Here is a 12,205-nt window from a genome sequence, read left to right as displayed (position 1 = left end):
AGTGGCTGGGCCCGTGAGCCATGGCCGCTGAGCCTGCGCGTCTGGAGCCTGTGCTCCGCAACGGGAGAGGCCACAACAGTGAGAGGCCCGCAGAAAAAAGAGCAAGGTTGTAAAACCGTCCAGATCTTAACGAATGTCACTTCCTCAGGGAGGCCCTCAGTGTAGACCAGGAGCTGACATTCACTCCCCTTAGGTACCAACCATACTTCTCCTTGGGAACATCCCTCCCATTGAGGATTCTTTTTTCCCCAGCTAGACTGAGCCTTATAGGAGCCAGCACTGCATCTGTTCAAAGTATTCCTTGAAACCAGCCTTGCCAATAGTAGTTCTCATTAAATATTTGTTAAATAAATGTGAAGCACTAACTTTGTACCAGGTCTTATTTTAAGTACTTTACAAAATTTAACTTATTCTTCTTTACCCAGGAGGTTGATAGTTTTAGTATTCCCAGATGGGTAAGCAGAGGTACAGAGAGGTTAACTAACTTGCACAGGGTCACGTGGCTAGTCATAGCAGAGCTGGGGTTTGAACCCAGAAGGTGGACTTTGTGCTTTGTTTCTGTTTTCTCTACCACTTGCAACCACAGCTAGATGCCTCTCACGGGGGGCTCATGAAGTCACTTGGACAAGCCAGAAATTGCTTCAGAACAATAGATGGCTGCCCACAATGTGAGACTGCTCATTTGTGGACATGTTCTGGGTTTTGGCCCTGTACTGAGTCACCTCCTGTGCTTTCTTGTGTGTATAAGAGGAAAAGCAAGAAGGGAACTAATGTTTTCAGTGCTTGCTATAAGTCGGTCATTGGGCTCATTACATTTTATACATCATCTCATTTAAAATTCAAAATCAAGCTAAGTATTATTCCTTCTATTTCACAGATGAGGAGACTGGGATTCAAGATCAAGTGCTCTACCAAATTAATACAGCTGATAAGTAGCAGAGACTGGATTTGGACCCTGTTCTTCTGTCTGGTTTGTCATGATCCCAGGCTATTCTGCATAAGGAGGGGGACCCTTCTCTGTCTCCTTCAGGAAGAAACAAAAATAGAAAAACTTAGAGAAAATTTAAAGGACAAGAAAATAAAAAGAAATCAGCTTTTTTTTTTTTTACAAGAGAGAAAAGAGGAACAATTGGAAAAAAGAGAAGAAAGAAAATGAGAAATTTAGTTCAGAAAAAAATGTACATGAGAGCAGATACAAGGAAGGCTTACGGTTTATTTGTCCTGGAACTACAAGGAAATATAGACTTCTCAGGGAAAGCAGTAAAAGAACAGAAAACCAAAACCAAAACCAAAACCCAAAATCACCTGGTTAGAGAGGTTACGTCAAAGTGTCCAAATGGAGATTGTGACGGGCAGAATACTGCCCCCTCGATCCACTCCCCAAGATGTCCAGTTCCTCACATTTCCATGTGAACTTCAGAATCAGGTCATCAAGTTAAAAAAAAAAAGTCCATTGAGATTCTGGTTGTGTTTAATATGTAAACCAATTTGGGGAGAATTGACATCTTCACAACACTGAGCTTTCTCAAACATCAAAAGGCATATACCTCTCCACAGATTTATGTCTTTTTTGATTTCTTCTGGCAGTTTTTTGTAGTTTTCAGTATCCAGGTTTCATAATATCTTTTGTCAGATTTATCTGATAGCATTTCATTTTTTTAAATTAATTAATTAATTGATTGATGGGTTGGTTGGTTGATTTTTGCTGTGTTGGGTCTCCGTTTCTGTGTGAGGACTTTCTCCAGTTGCAGCGAGCGGGGGCCACTCCTCATCGCGGTGCGCGGGCCTCTCACTATCGCGGCCTCTCTTGTTGCGGAGCACAGGCTCCAGACGCTCAGGCTCAGTAGTTGTGGCTCACGGGCTTAGTTGTTCCGCGGCATGTGGGATCTTCCCAGACCAGGGCTCCAACCCGTGTCCCCTGCATTGGCAGGCGGATTCTTAACCACTGCGCCACCAGGGAAGCCCCATTTCATATTTTTGATGGTATTAAAATGATAGGTTTTTTCATTTTTGATTTCCATTTGTTTGTTGATAGTGTATAGAGATACAACTGATTGTTATATGTTGATCTTGTATCCTGTAAACTTGCTAAATGCACTTATTCTAGAAGATTTTTGGAGATTCCACTGGATTTTCTGCCTAGGTAGCTATGTCATCTGCAAACAAAGATCGAAGGTTTTCTTTCTTCATTTGAAATTAGGACACCTTTCGTTTCTTTCGCTTGCCTTACTGCACTGACTAGGACCTGCTGCACATTGTTGATGGTCGTGGGAAGGGTGGACATCCTTGCCTTGTCTCTGATTTTAGGAGAGGATCCAGGCTTTCACTACGAGGTATGATAGTAGCTGTAGGTTTTTTATGGATACCCTTTATGAGGTTGAGGAAAGTTCACTTCCTTTCCTAGTTGGCTGAGAATTTTGATCAGAAATGGGTATTGAACTTACTTTTGAGAATGGGTGTTGAAAATACTTTTTCTACATCTATTGAGATGACCATATGGTTTCTCTTTTTACTTTGTTGATTTGGTGAATTACCAGATTGATTGGCTGATTGACTTTTCTTTTTCTTTTTTTTTTTTTTTTTTTTTGTGGTACGCGGGCCTCTCACTGTTGTGTCCTCTCCCGTTGTAGAGCACAGGCTCCGGACGCACAGGCTCCGGATGCACAGGCTCAGCGGCCATGGCTCACGGGCCCAGCCGCTCCTCGGCATGTGGGATCTTCCCGGACCGGGACACGAACCCATGTCCCCTGCATCGGCAGGCGAACTCTCAACCACTGCGCCACCAGGGAAGCCCCTGTTTGACTTTTGAAAGGTAATTCAACTTTGGATTTCTAAGATAAAGCCCATTTGGTCATGATATGTTATCCTTTTCATAAATTTTGGATTAAATTTACTAAAATTTTGTTTAAAATTTGTACCTTTGTTCATGAAAGATATTGGTCTGTAGTGCCTTGTGAAGCTCCAGATTGCCATCCGGTATTTTCCTTCCACCCAGAGGACTTGCTTTAACATTGCTTGTGGTGAAGGGCTGTTGACGATTCTTGTAGCTTTTGTTTGTCTTAAAATGTTTTCATTTTGCTTTTGTTTCTGAAAAATATTTTTACTGGATAAAAGTTCCAGGCTAACAGTTGTTTTTTTTTTTTTAAAGTCGTTGTTCTACTGTCATCTTGCTTGCATTGTTCCTTACAAGCAATTGCTGTCATCCTTATCTTTGTTGCATTGTATATAAATGTTCTTTTTCCCTGTGGTTGAATAAAAAAGATGTTCTTTTCATTCATAGATCTTTAGCAATCTGATTTTTAGCCTTGGTTTAGTGGCTTGGTTTTCTTCATGTTTCTTGTGCTTGGGGTTTGTTGTGCTCCTTGGAACTACGGGTTTATAGTTTTCATTCAATTTGTTAAATGTTTGACCATTATTTTTTCAAATGTTTCATCTGTCTCCTCTCCCTCTCAAGAACTCCAGCTACACATATAATGAGTCACTTGGGGTTGCCTCACAGCTCACTGATGCTCTTTTCATTTTCTAAAATTCTTTTTCCCTCTCTGTGTTTCATTTTGGATAGTTTCTATGGCTAAGTTTTCAGGTTCACTAGTTTTTTCTTCTTCAACATACAATCTTCTGTTAATCCCAGCCAGTGTATTTTTCATCTCAGACATTATAGTTTTCATCTCTAAAAGTCTGATTAGGTCTTCCTATATCTTCCTTGAGTTAAATTTTTGAAGATATGGAATAAAATTATAATAACTATCTTAACATCTTTGTCTGCTAATTCTAACATCTGTGTCGATTCTGGGTCAGTTTCAATTATTATTATTCTCGTCATTATGGGTTGTATTTTCTTGCTTCTTTGAATGCTTGATAATATTTGATTGGCTGCCAGACTTTGTGAATTATTTTTAAAATTTTTATAAATCTTCATTTATAAATAAAGTGCTTTATTTTTAAATTTCGTATAAGTCTTCTTCAACTTTGTTCTGTGATGAAGTTAATTTTTTGGAAACAGTTTAATCCATTCTGGTCTTAATTTTAAGTTTTGTGTTGTTTTTTTTTTTGGCAGGACCAGAGCAGCAATTAGCCTAAGACTAATTATTCTCCATGGCTGAGACAAGACTCTTCTGAGCAGTCTACCCAGTGTCCCATGAATTATGAGGTTTTTCAGTCCGGCTGGTGGAAACAGGCCCTCTTAGTGGCTCTATATGAGCAGAGAATCCCCTTGTTCAGCTCTCTACTCTGGTTCTATGGCCTGTGAACTTTAGCTTTTTGGTCTCCCTAGACCCTCAGCTCCTTCTGCTCAACACAGGGACTCTGTCTTGGTTAGCACTTTCTGTTCTACTACCTAGAGGCTCTCTCCAGGCAGTATGCTGGGGCAACTGTAGGGCTTAAATCCTTTGTTTCCTCTCTCTCAGGGATCATGCTCTTTTGCTGCCTAATGTGCAGTGTCTTAAAAACTGTTATTTCAAATGTTTTTCTAGGTTTTGTTTTGCTTGTTTCAGATGGGAGAGTATTGGCTAGAAGCAGAAATCTTCGAAAATTAAAATTTAGCTATGGATTATACAAGCAAAACTAGACAACAACTGCTTTTATTATAAAGACGTGGGTCATTCTTGTAGATTGCACTTATCTCAACAAATTCATGTTTATAATTTTTTTAGTTTATTTCTAAAGAATTATAAAAGCTAAAGGTATAGCAGTGAGATTATGCTAGGATGCAAGTAACAAAAAGCCCAGGCGAGCTGGCATAGCTTGTACCACTGGAGGCAGGGAAGGCTGTAGGGTTGGTTTGATTCCTCTGCTTGACGGTGTCATCAGAATCTTTTCTGGTTTCATCTCTCTGCTCTGCCTTCTCTTGTCTTAAATCCTCATCATATAATTGGCTGTGCCTGGTTGTTGTTAGCTGACTGCAAACCACTCTTGGGCTTCATGCTTTCTCTTCCACTTCCAGGAAGACAGTGTGGGTATTTTTCCCAGAAACCACCAGCAACCATCTTCTTTAGTCTCCTGAGCTAAGAGTAGGTCACAGGCCCACCTCTGAAAACTAGAGCCCGGGGGTTCGCTTACAGTGAAGCACTGGGACACGGGTGGGGTCAGCTTCCCTCAAAGCCCTGGGCTGCCAGGAAGGGGTGGGATACCCAAACAACACTCAGCGTCAGAGGGATGAGGGGAAGCCATCACAGTGTCCACCTGGGTAGGCGGCGGGCTATTTATAAGTACTCTGGAACAAATAATACAGCATAGGTATGAGTCGTCTATTCCTAATAAATAAAAACCCCAATTCGTTATACTTATGATAGTATTTTTTGGATTCCAACTTTAGAAATTTTGGATATGTAAATTAGGATTTGGGTCAGATAAATTAATGGGGAGTTATATATATAGATCACCTCCAGATGCATTCACAGAATTAATGAATACTTGTATGCTTCCTCTTAATGTGTGTTTCAGCACCAACGTCCCTTGTATTTCTTGCCTTTGTACAATAGTGCATTATAGGCACAAATTTGAAGGCGATGACTAAGAATAAAGATGACTGAAAGCTCTACAATCGCCAAGAGCACGGTGGCAGCTGAGGGATACTCTGAGTGCCTGAGTCAGGAGCTGGCTTGTCTGACCCCGCTAAGGGGCATGTACACTGATATGTAATTGGAGGCTCCCAAGCAGTTTTATTTTAGGTGGCAAGATTTTAATTTAGTATTTTAGGTACGTAAAAGAACAAAATTGAAAAAGCAGTCTTAATGCCATCATATCACGAGCACTTTGAAGAGTGTCATAGCCCCCAGCTGAGAAGCATAGGTCACCTCTAGGGCTCACCACATGCCAAGTACTGTGGGAGCACTTTACACGTAACTGCAAATACATAGTCTCAGATACCCTGTGAGGTTGTTCCTCTGGTTATCCACAGTTTACAGATAAAGAAACTGAGGCACAAAGCGATGAAAGTCCCTTGCCCAATGCCACCCAACAATAAGTGGTGAAGCTGGGATCGGAGCAGCTGGGATTCTTGCTGTAGAGTATGTATAATTAACCACTACACTGTAAGCCTCTGTGAAGTGTTTGGGGCAAATTTTTACACAAATAATGGCTGTTGGCTTCACAGCTATAAGTAAACCCACATAAGAGGTCCCTGTATTTCACACCAAGCTCTTGTCTCAGGAAATATTATTGCAAGCGCTAGCAGTTCTTCTGAGGCTTAAGTCCAGACGGCCCAATCAGTGATTCTCAGCCAAAGATGATTTGAAGACCCGGGAGACATTTGGCAATGCCAGGAAACATTTTCAGTTGTCGCTACTCTGGCGGAGGGCTTTGGGGTGTTCCTGGTACCTAGTGGCTAGAAGCCAGTGGTGCACTAAACTTTCAATGCACAAGACATCTCCTCACAGCAAGGAATTGTCTGATCCCCAAATGCCACTAGTGTTGGGGTGGAACCTGACATGGAGACCACGATGGGCTGGTTGACAGTCTCCTCTGCGGACCCTCCCTCGTGTTTTGATCTTTGTGACTTGTGTAGCAGTGATCTTAACCCTGCGCACAGGACCTGAAGAGGATGTGACACACTCATTCCTTGTTCGTGCAAGGGCAGTGGCTTTGCCTGCATCTCTAGCCCCGGCTGTAGAGCTTGTTGCTCTTCACAGCTCTGTCTCTTTGCCTCCTGGGCCACAGGATAGGTTTCGATTGGGAAGGACACTCTATTCTTAGCTGTTCCAAGATGAGTCATCACAGCCTACGTGATCCTTTTGCTCTTCCCAGGGTTATCCTTTAATATGGTCCTCTGATTACTCTTTCTGCCTGTCCTGTTTGCTGAGTCCTGTGATGGTAGCTACCCACTGCCTGCAACACCCTGATCGTCCATCCTCAGCACATGACCAGCCTGATGGAGTGGAGGTACTCAAGGTCCTGTGGGATTGTGTCCTGTGGCAGAGTTCTCAGGCCTAACGAGGCATGGACACACGACCAAACTAGGGCAGGGGCAGATCAGTGACACCCTGAGACATGGGGGCTTTACAGCAGGGATGATCCCCTCTAGACCATCACGTCAGCAATGTTCCAGGAATAGCTGCTCTATCTGGCAATGGGTGGTCTGGGTTTGTGACGTCCAGAAACATTCCTTTGTCACTCCTTCCAAGGGCAGAAGGACGGCTAATCCTCCCTCTGACTCATAACTAAAACCAGCTTCCAAACTGGTGAGGTTGTACAGCTTGACGGAGGGGCCCCCTGGCCACAAATAATCTCCTCCACCTGTTTGCTGCCCCAACACATTCCTACACATTCATTTAATGTTATCACTTACTCCAATTTTACAGATGAGAATCCTTAAACTTGGAGAAATTAAGTGGCTTTCCTGAGGTGACACAACTCATGAGCTAGATGATCCCTAGGTATATATTTCAGACTCCCTACTCTTCGCTAGGTTATTCCAAGGGGCCTCCTGGCTGGAGTGAAGGTTGTGTGCAGCCTTCATGAGCAATAATGCTGTGAACATACACGGGACCCAGACTGAGCAAAGCTGTGAATGTCAAGTGCAGTGGACGTCTGCTCTTTTTCTTGTCCCTTCCTCTTTCCCCCTTCTTCTCATAACAGTCTTCCATTGGACCCAGCCACGTGGCTCTAATGGATTCTGCCCACCACAGAGCATACTCTACTCTTCTGGCCACAGAAATAGGTCCCAAGGAGCACTGATAAACTTCACTTTCCTGGCTGGGCATGAAGACATGCCTGAAACCTGGTGCATAGAGCCCTGCCTTGGTGGTCAGAATGACTAGTGATACTTATGGAGGCTTGCCTTGCTGATGGCAAGTCAACTGGAAGCATCTTGGTCCAGGATATAAACACACTGTATCCAGCATGCTGGAGTCCGACACATCATGCACACTGCACGGACCTGTTTTCTTATAAAATCAAACCATAGAACCCTCCAAGGGGTAAGCAGAGAAGAAGGCTGGGGGGAGGGGCTGTGAACAAGAATTGTCAGAAACAGTTCCCCTGAGTTTCACCTCCCGCTTGGGATTTTCACCACAGGGGACATCAGTTTCCATTTAAACTCAGGCTCGAGGGTGGACAACATTGTTTCCCTTGCTTCTTCACAGCACAGCTGAGACAATCTGACATTTTCAAAAAGAACTTAACTAAATACTAAGGGAGAACAAAAAGGAAATAATAGCAGACAATACAAATAGCGAGTTTCCAGAGCACAAGTTTTCTAATGCTAAGGTAACCAAACACTGGCCTTAAGGATGGGGTAATCATTTGGATTATTGTTCAGAAAATATTCATTCCCTACACCCTCTCACTGTGGATGGAATATACATCCTGTCCCATTGATATTGACCTTGGCCATGTGGCTTTCTTTGACCACTGAAGTGTTAACAGGTGCAGCATGAACAGAGGCCTTAAATGTGCTGGCATGGGTGATTTTTGCATCCAGCGATCAGCTACAAGAAGAACATGCCTTGGGTAGCATTGCCTCTTCAGCCTGGACCCTAGAATGACACATGGAATAGACCTGAACCCCTCCTGAAGCCAGGAGCCCTGCCTAGCTGACCCACAGCAGAGCCTCTCAGGCAGCCCATTCTGGATCAGCCGAACTGCAGAAAAACTACAGACCATGAGCACAAGCATAAATTCGTGTCTGGTGACTCACTGAGTGCCGGACTGACTTGTTTTTCAGCAGCATCGTGACAAAAGCTGACTGATACAGACGATCCAATGTCACAGGCCCTGTCAAAATCCCTCCCTTAGAGCAAGTCCTGCCCATCGTACTGTCTGCTGCCCAAGAGCTGTAGCAGGACATCTTGACCTTGTTCCTGTTAGACAGACAACTGAGTGAAACACAGGACCTGCCTTCCACCCCCTGCAGAGGGGGAAGTTTACCATCTTACTCAGGAAGAACCCCTGCCTCATCACCTCACTTCTCAGTGGAAAGCAGCCTTGCCTTGCAGACAGCCTTGGCTGTATACCGTAGACCTATAGCATAAAATGTGTGAACCAGACAATAACTGATACAGTGAACACCTGCGATTGAAGAAGCTTTTTTGGCCCATGCTGCTCCAGCAGGAATGCTCACCCTTCCCTCCCTCAGGGAGTTAATGCCACTTGTCCTTCAGCTCTCAACTCAGTTGCCACTTTCTCAGTGGCCTTCACCAATGAGTCAAGTCCCCCACTAGCCACTCCCATAGCTCTTTGCTTCTTCAGAGCACTTAGAGGTGCAGTTTCACATTTGATTTGTTTAATGTCTGTTTGTCCCCCAGATTGTAAGCTTCATGAAGCCAAGTGTAGGCTTCTGGTTGTTTTCTTTTCCCCACTGCATGCTCCGTGCCCAGCATGTACCTGGCACGCAGAGCCTTAGTAAATATCAATTGAATAGAGCAGGCTCTTGTCTCTCCCAACCCTCAGAAGTGCCCCTTTCCTAGGTAATCATTTAATTTCCTGGGCTTTATTTCCTTTCTCTCGCACTTTTTTTTTTTTTTTTACGGTACGCAGGCCTCTCACTGCTGTGGCCTCTCCCGTTGCGGAGCATAGGCTCCGGACGCGCAGGCTCAGCAGCCATGGCTCACGGGCCCAGCCACTCCATGGCATGTGGGATCTTCCCGGCCCGGGGCACGAACCTGTGTTCCCTGCATCGGCAGGCAGACTCTCAAGCACTGCACCACCAGGGAAGCCCTCTCTCGCACTTCTTAATCCCACAGCTCATGAACTCGTATGGTTCTGACCGTAATTACAAGGTCCCTTCCGGTCCCTCAAGGTCACACATGCAGGAACAGAAATGGAATCTTTGCTCACAAAAAGGTCTCATCATCTGCATGGAAGTGAGGGCACCTGCCTCTCAGTTAATAAAGAGGGAAACTGAGGCACATTGTCCCAGTGACAATGTTGGCCAACATTGGCAAGCGTTAGAGCTGTTGACAGGAAATTGGTTCTGCCCTTTTGTTGTCACCGTGGTCATACATTGTTTTCCTCGTGTAATGACGACTTTGGCACCAAATACCTTTGGTCTGAAACGCCTGATCCTCGTTAAGCAGCCCCGGCTTTAGAGGGTCTGCAGGCAAGTAGGGACGGATTGGGAGCCGTCCACTGGCCAGGTGTTTGGTAGCAGCTGCCGCTTCCCTTCCTTTGTTTTTCCACCATCGCTGGTTTTAACCCTCATCAAGAAGGCCACTTGTCTGGGACAGGGAGGTAACTTCGTCTTGCGTCTGTTTGGCAGCTCCTTGATTACCAGCTGAGCCTGATTACACAGTCTGCGTGCCTGTCCCAGGACAGACATGCCACAGCCGCGCTGGAGGATGGAGGCAGCTCCAACTGTGAAATTGCATCTTGGAGTCTCACTTCCAACACCTCTCTGGGGCTAACCCAAACCCCGTTCCAGGGGACAAAGGGCTCCCCGGTTCCACAGTTAATTTCAAAGCTACCTGTGCTGGCTTTCTCTCTCCAGCAGGAGGTCCTAGTGGCTTAGACCAGGCTATCCTCTCTCTGCAGACCTCAGATCTGCCCCTTTGCTGGGCAATCCTTGGACTTCCGGTGGGGGGGGGGGGGGCAGTGTGTGTGTGTGTGTGTGTGTGTGTGTGTGTGTGTGTGTGTCTTACGTACTTTTGTGAGAACAGCCTCCCATTCGTGAATTTAACAAGCTTGACCACACTCACAAACGATGATTGAGGACTTCTGTGCGAGGAAGTGAAGGTGTAGGTTGAGTAAGACACGGTTCTGACCCCAGAATCTTTCACGGTGGAGATGCAGACAGATATGCAGTGTGGGGAGTTGTAGTCGTGGGAGCCCAGGAGAAGAGATTCCTTTTCTCAGAGAACGACAGAACAGAGTAGATCTGGGAAGGCTTCCTGGAAGATGTGCCATCTTGACTGGGCCTTAAAGAGTAACTGAGATTTTTTTTCCAAATAAGGAAGTGATGGAAGGACAGAGGGAACATTGTGAGTAACACAGAGGCATGAAAACTCGAGGTGTGTGAGGTGGGGAAACAGCATGGGTAGGTAACCCGACCGTGGTGAGTGGAGAAAGGGCAGCAATCGGATGTGCCTGGAAGACATACTAGGAGGGGCCTGGGGAAGGAGAAGGGCGAAAATAAGGCTGGAAAATAGGGCTGGGATCAGAGGTGAAGGATGTTATATGATAAGCTAGTCCACTGTGAGGAAGGCAGTCACCAACGTCAGCACCCGTTGGAACACGGAGCAGATCATCAAGCTTCTATAAGAAAATATCACTTTTATATGATAGATCAAATATTTGTCCTGGATGTATCAATTTCTGATAGATAAAGTACATGTCATAGATCAACCAAGGAAGATAACTTTTAATTTTTTTATAATTTTATTAAAGTATAGTTGATTTAGATAAACCAAAGAAGATAACTTTTAATTTTTTTATAATTTTATTGAAGTATAGTTGATTTACAACGTTGTGTTTAATTTCTGTTGTATAGCGAAGTGACTCAGTTATACATATATATATTCTTTTTCATATTCTTTTCCATTATGGTTGATCACAGGATACTCAATATAGTTCCCTGTGCTACACAGTAGGACCTTGTTGTTTATCCATCTTATGTATATAACAGCTTGCATCTGCCAATCCCAAACTCCCACTCCTCCCCTCCCCCACCTCCCTCCCCCTTGGCAACCACAAGTGTGTTCCCTGCATGTGCGAGTCTGTTTTTGTTTTGTAGATATGTTCATTTGTGTTGTATTTTAGATTCCACATATAAGTGATATCATATGGTGTTTGACTTTCTCTGTCTGGCTTACTTCACTCAGTATGACAATCTTTAGGTCCATCCATGTGGCTGCAAATGGCATTATTTTGTTCTTTTTAATGGCTGAATAATATTCCATTGTATATATGTACCACATCTTCTATCCAAGGAAGATAACTTTTAAAAGATCCTTTTATAAAATGGGATTAAGGCTGGATTGAGAATAATTGTCAAATGGAAATTGGGGCCTGGCATCACTGAGCACATATGACGCACCCGGCACGATGTACGCACTTGATGTACGTTTACCTCACCTAACCCTCAGAACGACACTACAAGGCAGATATTATTACCATCCCCATTTGGTAGCTGAAAATGCCGAAAACAATGGGCTTTCTGAATCATGTAATTTGAACCCAATCGGTCTGATTCCGGGGGTTGTGTGGTAACCTATACTCTATTTGGGAGATAGTCAGAATCCTAGGCCAATGAATGCCAATTTTCTCCAGGCAG

Source organism: Tursiops truncatus, chromosome 1, assembly GCF_011762595.2.
Source record: "Tursiops truncatus isolate mTurTru1 chromosome 1, mTurTru1.mat.Y, whole genome shotgun sequence".
NCBI classification, from domain to species: Eukaryota; Metazoa; Chordata; class Mammalia; order Artiodactyla; family Delphinidae; genus Tursiops; species Tursiops truncatus.
Note: the sequence above shows the minus strand (reverse complement) of the source record.